Consider the following 15,536-nt stretch of genomic DNA (forward strand, 5'->3'; position numbering starts at 1 on the left):
GAGACAGAGGGGAAAGCAGGCTCCCTGCTTCCGAGCAGAGAGCCTGATGCGGGACTTGATCCCAGGACCCTGAGATCATGACCTGATCTGAAGGCAGAGGCTTAACCCACTGAGCCGCTCAGGCGTCCCAGACATTTTGTGTTTCTATGGAACACAAAACGTCTATGGACACAAAGAGGCGGGACCACAGCAGCAGCCCGTCCTCCCCACGCTGCTGGAAGTGTGGGAGGGTCCGCATCCGCTGGGGGCATCAGAGGGCCGGGCCCTAAGTGCCCTAAGTATCCCAGGCCAGCAGCGTGGGATGGGCGCAGCCGGAAGTGCGGGCCGTACGCCGGAAGTGCCGGAAGTACCCCGGCAACGTCCACAGGCGTTCACAGGGAGCGTGGCAAGCTGCGGAGCAGGATGTCCCTGAGGCACCCGGCCGGCCTGCGCCCAGCCACCTGCTCCCCCAGGCCGGCTGCCAAGGCGCTGAGAGAGCTCGGCTAAGAACACCCCACGCCTTACAGCTCAGCCCGTTGAATCACTCTGTGACTCTTTTTCGAGCCCCGCGTTGGTGGGTGCCACGGGCGGCTGCGCACTTCGCCTCCATTGGCGTGGCTTAGGCGGCAGAGCTGGGCTTAGCTCCTGCGGCCTGCGGGTCGGACTTGCTCCAGTGTCTCCAGAGCCCACGTCCTCGAGGCCGCGAGAGACGGGAAATGCGTGCACGCGGTATGCTGACGGCTCTGCGCGGTGCTCCCTGATTCGGAGGAACTGTCGTTCAAGGTGGGTGTGCGGCGGACCTTCCACTGCTCTCACTGGTATCCAGCTGCATCTCCAGCCCCCATTCAGCCAGGTATCCCGTGGGGTGTGACAGCTGCGTGGGCAACAGGGGCCAAGGACGCCCCTTCTCCTCCACTGGGGGAGCTGAGGGAGGGCAGCCCCCGGGGGCTGGGGCTCTCTCTCTGGGACGCTTCGGGGATTCTCGGGGACTCTGGTGGCAGCACCCTGGCATGGGTGGGTGGTCCTTCCTTCCCAGGTGCCCCTCAGCCCTGGGTTCGTGCTGTGCACTCTGCAGACTCTGATGGGATCCACCGCCACCCATCCCAGAGCTGGCCTCTGTCCAGCAGACGTTCCTGCTTACCCTTTGGTGGTCCCGGGAGGCTTGTGTGCTGTCAGTGAGGTGCACGTGCTGCAGCCCACGTGGTCAAGGCCCGCTCAGTCCATGTCGGTCTGGAAGGCTGCCTTGGGCTTATGACCAAGGAGGAAACCTCTTTCCCTGGGGGGAGGAAAGGGAAGGCACCACAGAGCTCCGGACAGCCCCATGGAACCTCGTCTCACCATCCCAAGTCTCCCTGGGCAGACCTCCGGAGTGTGTGACTTTGGGGTCAACCCTGTGTAGAGCCTCCTGAGATGACCCAAGGCATCTCTGTAGTGTGTGGATACCGAGCACCCTGTTCTCAGCCTGTGATGGGATGCAGCATCCCAGCATGGATCCCAGGGAGTCCCCCTCCACAAAGGCACACACTGTTCCTCCTGCCCGACCGAGGACAGATCTCATCCCCTCCTGTAGCACTTGACTGCCCTGCGGTCTTTTTGGATGTGAAGAATGTGCCAGAAGTGACACTGTGTTGTTCAGGGCTGACCCCTGAGAGTCCATCCCATGCTCCCACTTCCCTGCAATCCTGCCCCCATGCTGCTGGGGAGAGGGGCCATCTGCAAAGAGAGGCCCTCGTGGAGGACAGACAGCAGGCCACCGTGACTGCTGGATGTCTGCCCAGCGTGTAGGAGAGCTCCCGACCCCCGCCGGCCAGCAGAGGGCTGCTGTGCATGTGTCCCCGCCCCGTCAACCCACACTCACGGGAGATGACCTGAGCCTGTGGTTCCTAGCCCCCAGATGCTGGAGCCGCATTGGGCAACTGGAACTGGGAGCCACAGCAGGTTTTACAGGGAAGGTGTGCTGCTGCCATTGACATGGGTTTGTGATAAGTCTCTGTACGTGACCTGGCAGGTTGACTGTGTGTCCTGAGGTGAGAGGCAGGGGAAGGGGTGCTGTGAGGGGAGACTGATTAGGTCGTTGGAGAGCCGCCCTTCTGCTGGGGACACGGGCATCACCTAGATCCCGGTCTTCCACTCCCAGGCTGCAGTCTACTGGGGGGTGAGCGGTATTTCCCAGCCTCGCCGCAAGCCTGCTGTCCCACCTCTCTGCACACATTTCTGCGCCCGTTGCTGGTGTAGGTTTCAGGCAATGCCCTGCACCCCATTCTTCCGTGGTGGAAGTCCAGGCCACCCAGACGGTGGAGACAGAGCCCTGTGGGCACAGGTGGAGGCCAGCACGCTGCCTGGGGACCCTGCAGCCACAGCCTAGGAATCCCAGGAAACCCGGGCGGACATTTGCTGGCTGCAGCAGTCCCACTCACCTTCAGCGGGGCCATTAACCCCCTCTTGTGGAGGGAGGGGCATCAGACACTTGGGGACCAGCTATGGAACCATCCCGGAGGCACTGAGTTTTTCCACCCCTGGCTTGGCTTCTGTTTGTGCCGTGAAAACGCTGTGTCCCAGACGGGACTTCCCCTCCCTGAATGCTGGGCCCTGTGGTGGGAGAGTGGCCGTGCTGTGGTTGCCTCGGGTGACAGTGATGGTACCACAGGCTCTGGAATGGGGCTTGCTTGTTAGTGCAGCAGAGGCGGGTGGGGCCCCCTGGCCGGAGGGCCAGGACGCAGGGCAGGATGCAGGGCCGGCCGAGACAGAGGGAGCTAGCTGTAAGGTAGAAGGAGGATGGAAGGTGGAATGAGGAGGGCTTGGTGGCCAAAAGGCTGCGGGGCTGGGAGGGAGCCGTCCGGGGAACCCCGGGAGCCCCTGCATTGGGTTGGGTCCCACCTCGTGGCCAGCCGGCCATCAGGCAGGGCTGAGTAAAGGAGTCCCAGAGAAGCCAGAGGAGTCTGCATAGAGGGCAGCTGGTTGGGGGGGTCCTCGAGGCTTGGGTGATCCCCCAGCAGAGTGCACTGGAGTCCCGAGGGCTCAGCTCTGAGCTGGTTCAGCGCCGTGTGCTTAGGAACTCACTTATTCATCGTTCCTTCAGCCAGCTACCATGTTGTGAGGACCTGCTCTCTGCTGGGCATGTTCCTCTGCATGGGGCACAGAGGCATGGACAAGACAGATTGTAGCCAGCCCTCAGGAGTTGGAAGTCCAGTAAACAGGTGACCCTGGCCTCCTGCCCACACCCTGCGTCCTCAAGGGAGGTGGTCTCTCCAATCCTCTCTGCCAGGACGTCTGCCGGCACCTTCCTGGCACCACTCGCCGGCTTACCTGGTGGCTGCGTGCCACGTTTGGCCGGCGGCTTGAACCTCTGTCCCCACCCCCACGTGCTCCTCTCTGTGTCAGCCTTTCTCATCTGTCCTGTGTGGACATGGACCCTCATGTGAGGATGGAGGTGTTCTCAGAGGAAATCCTCCATGTGAGGGACAGGGAGGTCCTGGCCCTTGGAAGCTGCTGCTTCTGACACTGAGGCCCCTGGTGTCCTAGCGCAGGTGTGACCTTCAGAGCCCCAGCAGCGACGGTTCTATCTGCTGCCCCAAAGCCAGTTCCAAAAATAACATCTGTTAGACTCTCACGGACTCCGTCTCTAACTTCTGTCCCCACAGCTCCTTCATGCTCACATTGACAGCATCTCCGTTCCCCAGCGTGGTTGGAAAAATGAGTCAGAGTCATCACGTCTCCTTCTCAGGGCTGGTAAGTGCTGCAAAGCAGACATCCTGTTTTCCTTTTTGTTGTTGAAGAATGTGTGCCAAATTTCCACAACAGGGGATTCTTGTGATTAGTGAGGAGCTTTTATTAGGAGGGCTTTTTCCTCACTAGCAGAGTGGGAACCAGTAAGAGTGTTTCTGGGGTTGGGCGAAGGCTGGTCAGACGGAGGTCAGGAGGTCTAGTGGACACTTGTCGTTGGAGGTTGTTGCTGGCCGAACAGCACGAGGGGTTTGCCTTCAACCCGTCTCAGAGCCATGCTGAGGGGCACAGGCATCTTGGAGCCAAGAACACTGTGCCTCGGACCCGTGGCCGGCTCGGTCACCCTCCGTGCACCCCGTCCTCTGCTTCGGGACGTCCAGGTGGGAGGGTGACATCTTCTGGCCTGTCGTCGTAGATCCTTCCTCACACGCTTCCCGCCAGCCCTTCCCAGCCTCAGGCTAACAGCCCCAGCGAGGTGGCCCTTTCCTGAACCCCCCGAGGGCATCTTTCCTCCGGGAGGCCCCGTAGAGCAGCACTGGTGGATGTTTTTATGGGTTATGTTCTGAACGTCACACCCGAGTTAAATCTGTGCTGATTCAATTAGAACACGCAAGCTGAGGGACTTCTTCACGTTCCATGACTGGGTCGTGGGTGAGCGGCTTCTCTCTGGACACAGCTGTCCTCACTGCCGGGCTGCGAGCGAACGGCCGGGCCCTCCCTGCTCAGCCTGTGTGCCGAGCGGTCTTGCGGCAGGATGGCAGAACTGGAAGCCCATGGCCCTGCACACACGGGAAACTGAGGGCCAGGCGGCGGCAGTGGCACACTGCTCGGAGCCACACAGATAGGCTTCTGTCTGGGGTGTGTGTGGGGGATCAGCCCAAGGCCTGAGGGGCTTTAGAAGCTGCACCTGATAGCTGGCTGGGGCTTGGGCCAGATGGGGTCCCGGCCTCCAGAAGATGCCACGTCCTGCTGCCCCCAAGCTGGGAATGTGAGACGTCCCCTTGCAGGAGGGGCTTCGCCGATGTGACTGATTCAAGGTTCTCACTGGGGGTGGGGTGATCCTGGATTGTTGGGCCACACACCAGCTCCGTACGAGGAGCCTCCTACGTGGGGGCAGGTGGGTCTGCATCAGATGAGGGGAGACAAGGGAGGCAGAGGCACGTGTGTGCACACGTGTATATGTTGCTGTGTGTGGGCTTGTGTGTGGAAGAGACAGACCAGGAGCGAGGGAAGCAGGTGGAGGATCGCCGCCGCTGCTGGAGGTGGAGGAGGGCCCCGGGGGCAAGGGCACAGTTGTGTCTGGACTCCTCGGAGACAAGAGAACACACTTGCCCTGGGAGCACGGCCCCGAATTTAGACCTCGTGATTCCAGAGCTGCAAGAGAGCGTGTGGTGACTTTTCCCGGTGGCCGCGGGAAACCCGTTAGAGGCATGACAGCCTGCCTCTAGTTCAAGAGGGAGACAGGCTGTGAGCAGTGCGTCTCGGTGCTGACCATGACCTCAGGGTGACGGGGATGGCAGTGGCCTGGAAGCCACCATCCACTCTGAGTGTTCAGAAATACCTTTCCACCGTGCGGTCCCAGTTTCAGTCTCCTGGAATGAAGAACAGACAACAGACTTAAACTGATGCCTGCCTTCCTTCGCTGGCGGACCATCACGGGCTGGCCTCACGGGGTTCTCCACCGCGTGGACAGTTTCCATGAGCCCGGGGGAATGGTTCTTGGGGGCTGCCCACTCCTGGACGCCCCCCAGAGCCCTTCTGTGCTGGTCACCCACTGGCCTCCAGCGCTGGAGGCTCGCCCCAGCCCGTACATGTCCTACACTCCAGGGTGCCTGTTGGAGGTGGGGGTGCATCAGCTGTGCTCAGGGAGGGGTTGCCCCATGGTTTGACCAGGGGTTGTGACTGGCCACCAAGGACCTACTTCCCTGAGAAAGGAGGGGGTCCTCCACTGGGGCAAAGACTGTCAGGGATCTTCTCTGCTCATCCAGGTGCTGAGGTCCTGCATCTCAGAGAGCAGCATGGAAGGATCTAGGGCGGGTGGCGCACCCACCGATGAGCTCCTGCAGGGGCCTAATGGCACGTGTTTCTGTAGTTCAGGACTAGGGACCGTGCACCTGCTGCAGGCCATGCCTGGGGCTTGACAAAGCCACCGGCCTCAGGGAACTCCTTGTTTTGAGAAAAAAGCTGATCTTTGCACGGTTGGGGCTGCAGGCCCAGCTCACACGGGTGTGGAGGATCACAGGCAAGGGAGCGTCGCCATGGATGCAGGGGTCTCTCAGAGGAGCTGTGTCTCCCACTCGTGCAGGAGAACCAGGGAGGGGCTGGACACTGTGACATTCCAGTGGCTTTGGGGCCATGAGCTAGGGCGCTCCTTTGGGCCTTTCTTGCTGTGTGGTCTGAGAATCCCTGGGGACGAGAACTCTGTCTTTTGCTCTTTCTTGCCCCTTGGTCCTGAGGGGATGACCAGCAGGCCGGCAGGACCAGCACCAAGAACGTAGTCTTCCTCTCTGTCCTGCTTCCCCAGGGCTGGGCCCAGGTCCTCATGTCCAGGGAAGGAGCTTGCCCTGGCCTGGGGCTCCCCGGTCGGTTCTGGGGATGGCGTGCATGGTGCTGGGGGAGAGTCCTGGCAGCATCTGATTCCTTCCTCCCTCCGTACTCGAGGGCTGCATCCCGACCACAAACCTGGGAAGCTGTTCAGATGGTTTGGATGTGGAGACCATGGCTTCTTTGGAAGGAAGGACTGCATCCTCGACCCAGTGAGGCCATGTTCTCTCTGACCTCTGCGCCATCTCGCCCGGACCTGAGCATGCTCCCAGGATCCAGGAGGTGTCCATGGCCCCGTCACTCTGTCTGTTCCTTGATGAGCTCCTGCTTTGAGGGCTGTCCAAGAAGAAGACATCCCCGTCAGAAGGATAGCTGCCTCCGGTCTCCTGCCTCTTGGGCCTTCCTGGTTGTCTGTCCTTTCTGCTGCCAGAGGAGCTCAGAGCCAGCAAGTCATCAGCTGCTGGGGCGCTGGCTCAGGTCCCAAGAAGGTGGTGTCTCTATGAAGCGCGGCACTGTCCTGGCCCCTGTCGCATGCAGGGCAAATTCTAGGTCAGGTCCCTTGTCTTGGCGGTGAAGATGCCTTTCTTCCAGGGCTGGGCTCTTCTGGATATCCCTCATCCCTGCGTCCTGGGTGCCACATGGAGGGCTGGTCAGGTGCTGTAGTGTTGTGCAGTTTGGAACCAACCTCGTGTGCGCTGCTTGGAACAGCCTACCTGTTCTCAGCCAGAGCCAACCCCTTCTCCTCCAGAAGGGCCAGCCCATCTCAGCACCGCGTCACACAGCGCTTTGCTCGACCCAAGTGCGAACACATCGCGTTCCAGTGGTTTGCCTTGCGGCCCATTCCTCACTGGTCAGGACCTTCTCTGAGGATGGGGAGCGTGTCACGTCAGATTCTCGCATGCTCCGTCCTGGCACAGGAACGCTCACGGTATCCCTGGGAAGAATGGCTAGCACTCTGCGCCTGCTGGAGGGTTTGAGAGCACGTCTGTGAGGAGCTGCCCTGTCCCAGATAAGCTCAGGACCAGAAGGGGGGCCAGAGGTGCGGGGGATGGGGAGCCTCGGACATTGCTGGCGGTGGCCTGGTGAGAAGCTCCCGATTTATCAGAGTCACAAGGACTTGTGAGTCCCTGGCTCTGGTCCACACCAGACCTTGAGACCACCCCACCCAAGAGGAAAGCTCTTCTCAGTTGCTCAAGTCCCTGCTGACAGAGTCCACAGCGTGGAGGGGATCAAAATCTGGTGGAGAAGGTGAGCACCAAGAGTGGTACACGTTATGACAGAGGGGAGTGCAGGCCCCTGTGGGCACAGGCAACGGAGCTGAGGACTGTCATTTGACCTAGAGAGGATGAGAATCTTCAGGGCGACTCCTGAGTAATCAGGGAGGGCTTCCTGGTGGAGGTGACCCTAGCACAGTCTCAAGGACTTCATCATCAGTGGCAGTCGTGCAAAGGGAAGAGTGGGTCGTGTACAGTACTGACAGAGGCCGCTGGCATGAAGTCCCCATCCCATGTGGTGCAGCGTGGTGTGTGGAGAACTCGCACATTGTGCTGCAGCTGGAGCCCGACATGCTTGCTGGAGGGCGGAACGGAGGGGTTGCTGAAGCACCAGAGGAGCATGTTGGGCAGGAGTCAGGGAACATTTAGGGAAACATCCACCTACAGGAATCTCAGGGCCTGGTGAGAGCTGACGCCCCTCCGGTGCTCCTCACTGAGCAAGCAGGTGGGACCCACCCAGACCCTGAAGGACAGGCCTCATGTGAGGCTCCCTTCTGTCTTCGGGCCGTCCTGAGATCCTGGGGCGCAGAAGGGCAGGTTGGGAAAGGCAGGAAACAGGTCAGGCCAGGGAGGCTAGCCCTGTGACGCCTGGGTCCAGCCAGCAAGGTTGCCTTGAGTTGTCTACCCTCCAGACTGCTAGAGAGCAGCGTTTGTGGTCCTGGTGCCCCACGTCCACCTGCTGTTCCCTTGGTCTCCCAGTCTCATGGACACCAGCATGCACCTGCTCCATCCCCCAGCCAGGCAGCCAGAGCTGACTCAGGGTCTGCTCCGCAGCAGGTGTCAGGCCAAGAGGGAGCGTGAGCTCCTGTGCTTCTGCATGGGGATCCGGGCATGGGCGTCTGGGTGGGTCATGAAGGAAATCGTTCTCGGACATGCCCAGCGGGGCGCTGGGAGCCCTGTGCCTACTTCATGCTGTCTTGGACGTCAGCATTCATCGGCAGTGTAACTGTCGCCCTAGGTGGAGCTCCTTTGTGCAGTACACAACCAGAACAACCACACAGGGTGGCCCTGATGAGGTGCTTGGCCTTGGCAAACTGTCTGACCTCTCGAAGGCTCTCTCTCCTTTGTAAGATGGAAGTAGTGAGAACACGCCCTCAGAGGGTTATCGTGACTCCTGTGGGCTCTGGAAGAAGCCACTAGTAAGCAGGCGTGGTATCATCGTGGCCGTCCTTGTCCTGTTCAGAAAGGTGGTCCAGGCTCGCCTGTCCTGAAGTCACACAGCAGCAAAGGGCAGAGTCGCATGGGCTCAGACCTCCAGAGTCTGAGGGTCTTTGTGCTTCTTCCCCTCAGTTTCTAGGCAGAGGACAGGTGAGGGGGAAAGGGCCACCCTGGAGCTCCGCGGGGAGGGGCTGGCACCGCCGTGGATTGGACCGTAGTCACAGGAAAGGAAAATGAAGAGATAGTCCCCAAGCGTGGTCTTTCTTTTTCCGATTCAGCTTTGTCTGTCAACAGCCAGTATCGTCATCACAGGCCGGGGGGCCCGGGTCTTTAGGAACCTCTATCACCACGACAGAAATCTCAGCCCTGGCAGAGACACTCCTCCAAGTCACACTGCACACTCCCACCCCCATCTTGGGCATATGCCTCTTATTTGAAGAGTTGATTGGGAGGCTTTGCAGCCCCATGATGACATGTTTTGTCCCGCATCCCATTAAAGGTTCACTCAGCTGGCTGGAACAGCAGGGCAGATGGCTCACATCACATCGCGGCTTTGCAATCCCATGAAGAGATGTTTTGTCCCGCATCCCATTAAGGGTTCACTCAGCTGGCTGGAACAGCAGGAACTGCCATGGGGCAGCCAACACCGTGATGGGCAGATGGCTCCCGTCACATCGCGGCTTCACGAAGCACCTGCAGTCACCGTGCAGCTGGTGCCACTGTCCAGGGCGATCCGGGGCCCTGTGTGTGTACCGCCTGCATGGCCTGCCCACCCTGGGCCTTTGCTAACCATCTGCCGGCTCCAGTGCTCCACCCAGCACCCCTGCCTGCATCCCAAGCCCGCTGTAAGCGGGAGCCCCAGGTTCTGAAGTCCTGGCCCCTCCACCTAGTAAGCTGTTCTTCACCAGGGCAGCGGTGTCTCCCAACCTGGGCCAGAGTGAGCCAGGGTCGTTCCGCATGACAGGGAGCCAAGCCGGGGCGAATGCAGTGGAAGGACACTACTCAAATCCTACAGAGCCCAGGACAGCCTTTCAGCAGGTAGTGTTAGCAGTGTGGTGGCTGGGAAACACGTGCTGTGTGGCGGGGTGGACACAGAGTGCATGAGGGTCAGACCCCGCAGACCAGAGTGAGTGAGCTGGGGAGACCCTGCTGACTAGAGCTTATGAGCTGGGGAGACCCCATAGACCAGAATGCAGAGCTGGGGAGACCCCCCAGACTAGAGCACGAGAGCTGGGGAGACCCCACAGACGAGAGCACGTTAGCAGGAGACCCCCACAGACCAGGGTTCGTGAGCAGGGGACCCCACAGTCCAGAGCGTCCAAGCCAGGGAGGTGCCGCAGACCAGGGTGCGTGAGGGGGAGACCCCACAGACCAGAGCGCACGAGCCAGGGAAACTCCGCAGACCAGAGTGCAGAGTCGGGGAGACCTCGCGGACCAGAGCTTACGAGCAGGCAACCCCACAGACTAGAGCACGTGAGCGGTGGACCCCCTTAGACCAGGGAAGATTAGCAGAGGACTCTGCAGATCAGTACGGGTGAGCCATGGACCCTACAGACCAGAGACGGGTAGCCCAGAATACCCCGCACACCAGAGTGCATGAGCGGGAGACTTCACAGACAAGAGCACGAGGGCGGGTGACCCTGCAGACCTCAGTGCATGAGAAGGGGAATCCCTCAGACCAGAGCGTGTGAGCCCGGAGACCCCAGAGACCAGAGCGCATGAGCTGGGGACCCCGCAGACGGGCTGTTACAGCAGGTGCCTTCCAAGCACACGCTGTGTCCCACGTGTGCCCTCCCTGCTGTCCATGGGTCCATTCTTCTACACCCTTAAGTCCACAGCAACCTAGGGGGCAAAGGGTTGTTTTTACCAACTACCCCCCAAGCCCCTCAGCACCCACGAGACTCCATGGCTGGGGGCTAAGTGTGCAAGGTTACAGGCCCGGCACGAGGGGTGCTGACCTTCCCATCCCTTCGGCAGGGCGCAGCCTTGGAACTGGCTCAGCGGGCGGGTAGAGTGCACCTGATGTTCAGTTAGGGCCGGGGTGAGTCTGGCAAGAGCACGTTCACATACAGTGCTGGTCACCACAGCACATGGCAGAGAGAGAGGAGGAGGAGGACCTGGCTGCCCGAGGCAGGGTCCTGAAGGCATATGACCTGTAGAAGGGGCCTACAGGCTGAGGGACATGGAGGCTATGGGGAGCCATAGGTTCAGGGGGAGAGACCGCCTGGGAGGAGGCAGGGTGGGGGCAGGGAAGGGCTCAGAAAGGGGTGGAGGAGGAGCGGGTAGGAGGAAGTGGAACCTGGGGTGCTGGGAGCAGAAAGCATGGCAGGAGTGAGCTGAGCACATGGCCGGGGCTGGGTACGCAGGTGGGGGCACGAGGTCTGGTCAGCGGGCAGGTTGGTGGTTTTGCGGATAGTCTCCGGCTGTGCTCGCCATCGGGCGTGGCCCAGGGAAGGGACCTTCATGGATGGAACGTGATTTAGGGGGTGTCTGCTCCCTTGGGGAGTGGCAGGGTCCAGGAGACCCTGGGCTCTCCACTCTCCAGCAGGTGCAGGCATGAACACAGAGCAGAGGGAACTGGGCGGCCAGAGGGATGGTGTGCGCAGCGCCCCACGGGAACAGAAAAGAGGAGCCTGACTCGCAGGGGGCAGAGCTGGGCGTCGAACCCAGGGAGACCTGAACCCAAAGCGCACATCTGCACCCCACACTGCGCCGCCTCCTGGTCATGGAAGGCTGCAGGTGGGAGAGTGGGTCGGCGTGGCCGGCCACCTGTGCGGATGCGCAGTTCCGCTGGAGGTGGGGTGTCGGTGCCCTGACGGGCCTGCACACTTCAGATCCACAGAAGCATAAATGAGCTCGGCTCGCTTTGACGCTGGTTTCGGCTCCCAAAGACCCGTCAGCTCAGGGGAAACTGAGGCAGCATGACCCTTTGTCCTGCCATCACAAGGCATGCTTCCCTGGAGCATGCTCAGGCTGGCGGGGCAGGCAGTGGTCCCCACCTCCTTGGTCGAGTGCCAGAGACCCAGGGAGGCCAGGGCGAGGCTGACTTAGAGTCTGCAGATGCTCTGAGGGCCCCAGGCAGGGCGTGCCCTCCCCGTCCCCCATCCCGTTACTTCCCCCCAGGGGGTGTTTCCCGGCCCATTATCACATGAGTGCTTGGCTGGGTCTCCATTTGTCAAGGCAAACATCAGGCATGTGCTAATGGTCCCCTTAACCATGGCCAGTTGGGTCTTAATGTCTGTTCAATGACACCTGCTATGAAGGCTCCCATAATGGCAGACAAGGGGCTGTTAGACCTCGGATGCTTAGCCCACAGCCATGGACAGCCCCCGGAGGGCAGCCTGCCCCTCCAGAGCGCCAAGGGGAGGGGCTCGGAGGAGACGCCTAGAGCCCCCCTTGTTCTGCTGGGCCCCTGAGAGTGGGGGACACAGAAGTGGCTCTGGGGGGATGTGGCCAACACCAGAGCCCATCCCGGTTTCCTGTACAGACCACTGACCCGCGCTCAGAATGAATACCAAGCTCTCAGTTTCCCATGTGGGGTTGGGGGTAAGAAATACCAGGGACGGGGAGCCGGAGATGGGTCCCTCCATGCCGGGTCCCTCCCAGCAGCAAGCAGGTCCCTCCCTGCCCTCCTGCCCCAGCCTCAACCTTCACACTCGGGTGCGGGGCAGAGACGGCTTGCGAGGGTGCGTGGGGACGTCACCGGCCGGCACATCTGTTCTCAGACGCTCTCTTTGTCCTCACGCCTCCCCGCTTGTGGTACCAAGGCGCGTCCAGGCAGCTGGTGCCTGCTTGCTCCCGGGGCACCTGTCCCCCTCGGGAGGAGGGGTCTCTAGGTGTGGGGATCGTTGGTCACACACGAGTAACTGGAAACCTTCCACGATGAACAACAGAATGTCCCCTGTGTTTGACAGGTGCGTGGTGGGACCAGATGCCGAAGCGGTTTGCACATCCGGCCTGCTGGGCATTCTCAGACGAGAGCACACCCGGGAGTTTGCCAGTGGCCAGGGAGGTAAGACACTCCATGAGGACGGGACGGTGTGTGGAACAAGGGGTCCCAGGAGGGCACCCACATCCCATGGAGGACAGGACAGGGAGCTCCCGGACGCCCTCTGAGGGGGCCCTCAGAACTGCAGCTGAACACCCAGCATCTTCCTCGAATACAATTAATTCTTTCCATCAGCAGAGAAGTTAAAACATTTTTATATTGAAGTTAGAAGAATATATCACAGTAGAAAAGCAAACATTGCATGATTTTTTTTTAAGGATTGAATTTTTGAAAGTGAGGTATGTTTTGTGTCTCCCCAGGCCTTGCTGAAATGTCCGTGGCAGTGTCGGCACTCGGGCCCGAAGGACGGGAGCGTCGAGGGGCTACTGATGGTGAGGGGTCACTCCGGGAGGTTCTCATCTGGGAGTGAGCTGGGAGCAGACCCCCATTGGAAATAAGCGAGGCGGATGGTTTGCACAGGACTGAAGCCAGGGCTCCAGCTTGGATCCTCCCGGAACGGCCAATGTAGAGGCCCTGTGGAGGGCATGACAGCTGGGAGGAGCTGAGGGGTCAGCCTGGAAAGACCTCTGAGGCTCAGAGCCCGAGGCACTGGCTGGGACTGCAGGCCCCGTGAAGCATCTGGCGTCCACACACGCTCTCCACGCCACCGTGCTGGGTGCTCATGGCATCAGTAACCACACAGCGCGGCCCCATGGAGTACTTCCTGCACACCTGGCAGTCTGTGGGCTCACACTGTCCAGAGCACGTTCGCCCGTGAGACAGCTGCTGAAGCAAGAACTGTCTGGAACTAAGTAGAACATGGCTGACAGGTGCCCAGGAGCACGTCCGGAGCCCAAGGCCCCTCCAGCCTGTCACTGTCCCCTTGGTCCCATGTGGTCAGAGGTTCCATTCAGGTGTTTCTGGAGAGAAGGCAAATGAGCAGCGTCTCTTGCGAAACTTTGTCCTTTTACTCAGAAAGGAATGCGCTCACCAAAATTTCTATCTGTGCTCACGGACAGGAACCGGGGTGCGTGGCCCACGTGGCCGCAGAGAGCCTGGGAAGGTGAGCCGTCATCAGGAAGCATGGCCGCCCCAACAAGCTCAGGGTCCTCTCAGGGAACAAGGGGGTACGGCGGACATGTTTTGACTGACGTGGCTGTCCCCACCGTCCTGGGATGTGATTGCCATTTTCATTTTCATAATTTGACGGAGGAGGATATTAAGGGACAGGCAAGCCAGGTCATTTCTTTCCTGAAGACTACCTAATAGACGGGGAACCGTATCTCTGTGAGACCATAGGCAACCTGAGAGCAGGACTGTGTGTTTGTCCTTTGCCCTGTGTAGCTGTGACCCCATCACCAGACAGAATGTCACTTGGATCGATGCCTGATCGAATGCCTCGTTGATGGTCCAGTAAAGTCCCGTGCATGTCTCAGGCTTCCCCGTCCTCCCTCTCAGAGGAAAGAGTTCCAGAAGCCTCCCCATGCCAGCATGCAGTTCCTCTGGGCCCAGGCAGCGTGGGTGTGCCGGGAGGACCAGTTTCGGCCGACTGCCATCCCAGCCACGTTCAGTTGAGCTCACCAGGACCGAACAAGGCCTGAAGTGTCTCAAGGAGTGTTTTTAACAAGTTGTAAATAATATCTCACCAAGTTCCCTTGCTCCCTAGAATTGATGCAGCTGGTGAGAGTAGTCATGATCCCATGCATCATTTGTCCATTTACAAGAACATTTCATTCACCTCCTTCCAGAAGGATGCACAGAACACGCTTTAAAAGAAGGCGTAACTGGTACTGACATATGGGAAAGCTGTGTTGCACTGGCTCATGCGGTGTGTGCAGAAGAAGGGATACTCGTAATTACTGGGGATTTTAAAAAAAATAGAGATAATTTGTCTTAAGAAGAAACATGGGCTGCTGCAGAATGATGACTTTGTCTCCCCGTGGTCTGCTCTTGGGTCAGAAACGTGGCCGGTACCCTGCCATGTGATTGCTGGCTTCTGGCCCTGCTCTCTCACTCTCGAAGAAAGGGCGTATGTCTCAGCCTCCTGCAGAACCACCCTGCTCTTGCCTCTTGTCGCCCCTGCTAAGGCTGAGCATGGATCTCCGTATGTTGGCATATGAACTAAGGAATAAGCCTCTGGAAGAAAGTCAGAATATCTCTAATGGGGAAGTCTTTCCTGCTACAGCGACCATCCCTATGACAGTTGGGCTTAAGGAGGAAGGCGGGGAGCTTGGATGACCAGGGTTGCATCAGCCCGCAAACCGAGCAGCCACGCCACGTAACAAAGCATCCGACCCTCAGTGACTTGAGACAAAGGCTATTTCTTCTCATGACCAGGGCTCTGCGGGTTCACCTTGCTGCAGCTGATCTGGGCTACCCTCATTCTGGGGCGGGCGAGCGGGGCATGGCTTTAGGCTCCTGAATAGACTTGGGTCTTTTCCTCAGGTTTTCTGCAGAGGCCATATCTGAAGTGGCGCCTCTGCCTGGTACATAACCTTCTCGGGGGGATCCCAGGAATGAAAGCTTGCCCAACTCCAGGGCACAAGGACTTGGCAAGCCTCTGGAGGCATTGCATCAAGAATATCTCATTAGCCCAGACAGGTCACATGGTCCACCCATGTGGACCACCATGGTGCACCTCCCTCCCAAGGGCAGGGAGGGAGCAGGGGGTGGCCTTGGGGCTCTGGGGATGGGGGAGGGGCTGTGGTGCCTGGGAAAGAGCTGTGGGGTGGGGGGGAGGGGCTGTGGTGCCTGGGCAAGGGCTCTGGGGATGGGGGAGGGGCTGTGGTGCCTCTGCAAGGGCTGTGGGGCAGGGGAGGGGCTGTGGTGCCTGGGGAAGGGCTGTGGGGCAGGGGGAGGTACTGTGGTCC

At 59.9% G+C, this 15,536-nt stretch overlaps 1 long non-coding RNA gene across 1 annotated transcript; it reads left to right on the forward strand.

The window, feature by feature from the left end:
* Positions 1 to 358: 358 nt before the first annotated feature.
* On the forward strand, positions 359 to 15,166 carry LOC123389039. The gene is made up of 4 exons (XR_006603573.1): positions 359 to 762; positions 3,621 to 3,708; positions 12,593 to 12,690; positions 12,987 to 15,166. It is a non-coding gene; the product is annotated as an uncharacterized LOC123389039 (long non-coding RNA).
* Positions 15,167 to 15,536: the final 370 nt, after the last annotated feature.

Source organism: Mustela putorius, unplaced genomic scaffold (genome assembly GCF_011764305.1).
Source record: "Mustela putorius furo isolate JIRA1106 unplaced genomic scaffold, ASM1176430v1.1 tig00003942_pilon_pilon_pilon, whole genome shotgun sequence".
Lineage (NCBI taxonomy): Eukaryota > Metazoa > Chordata > Mammalia > Carnivora > Mustelidae > Mustela > Mustela putorius.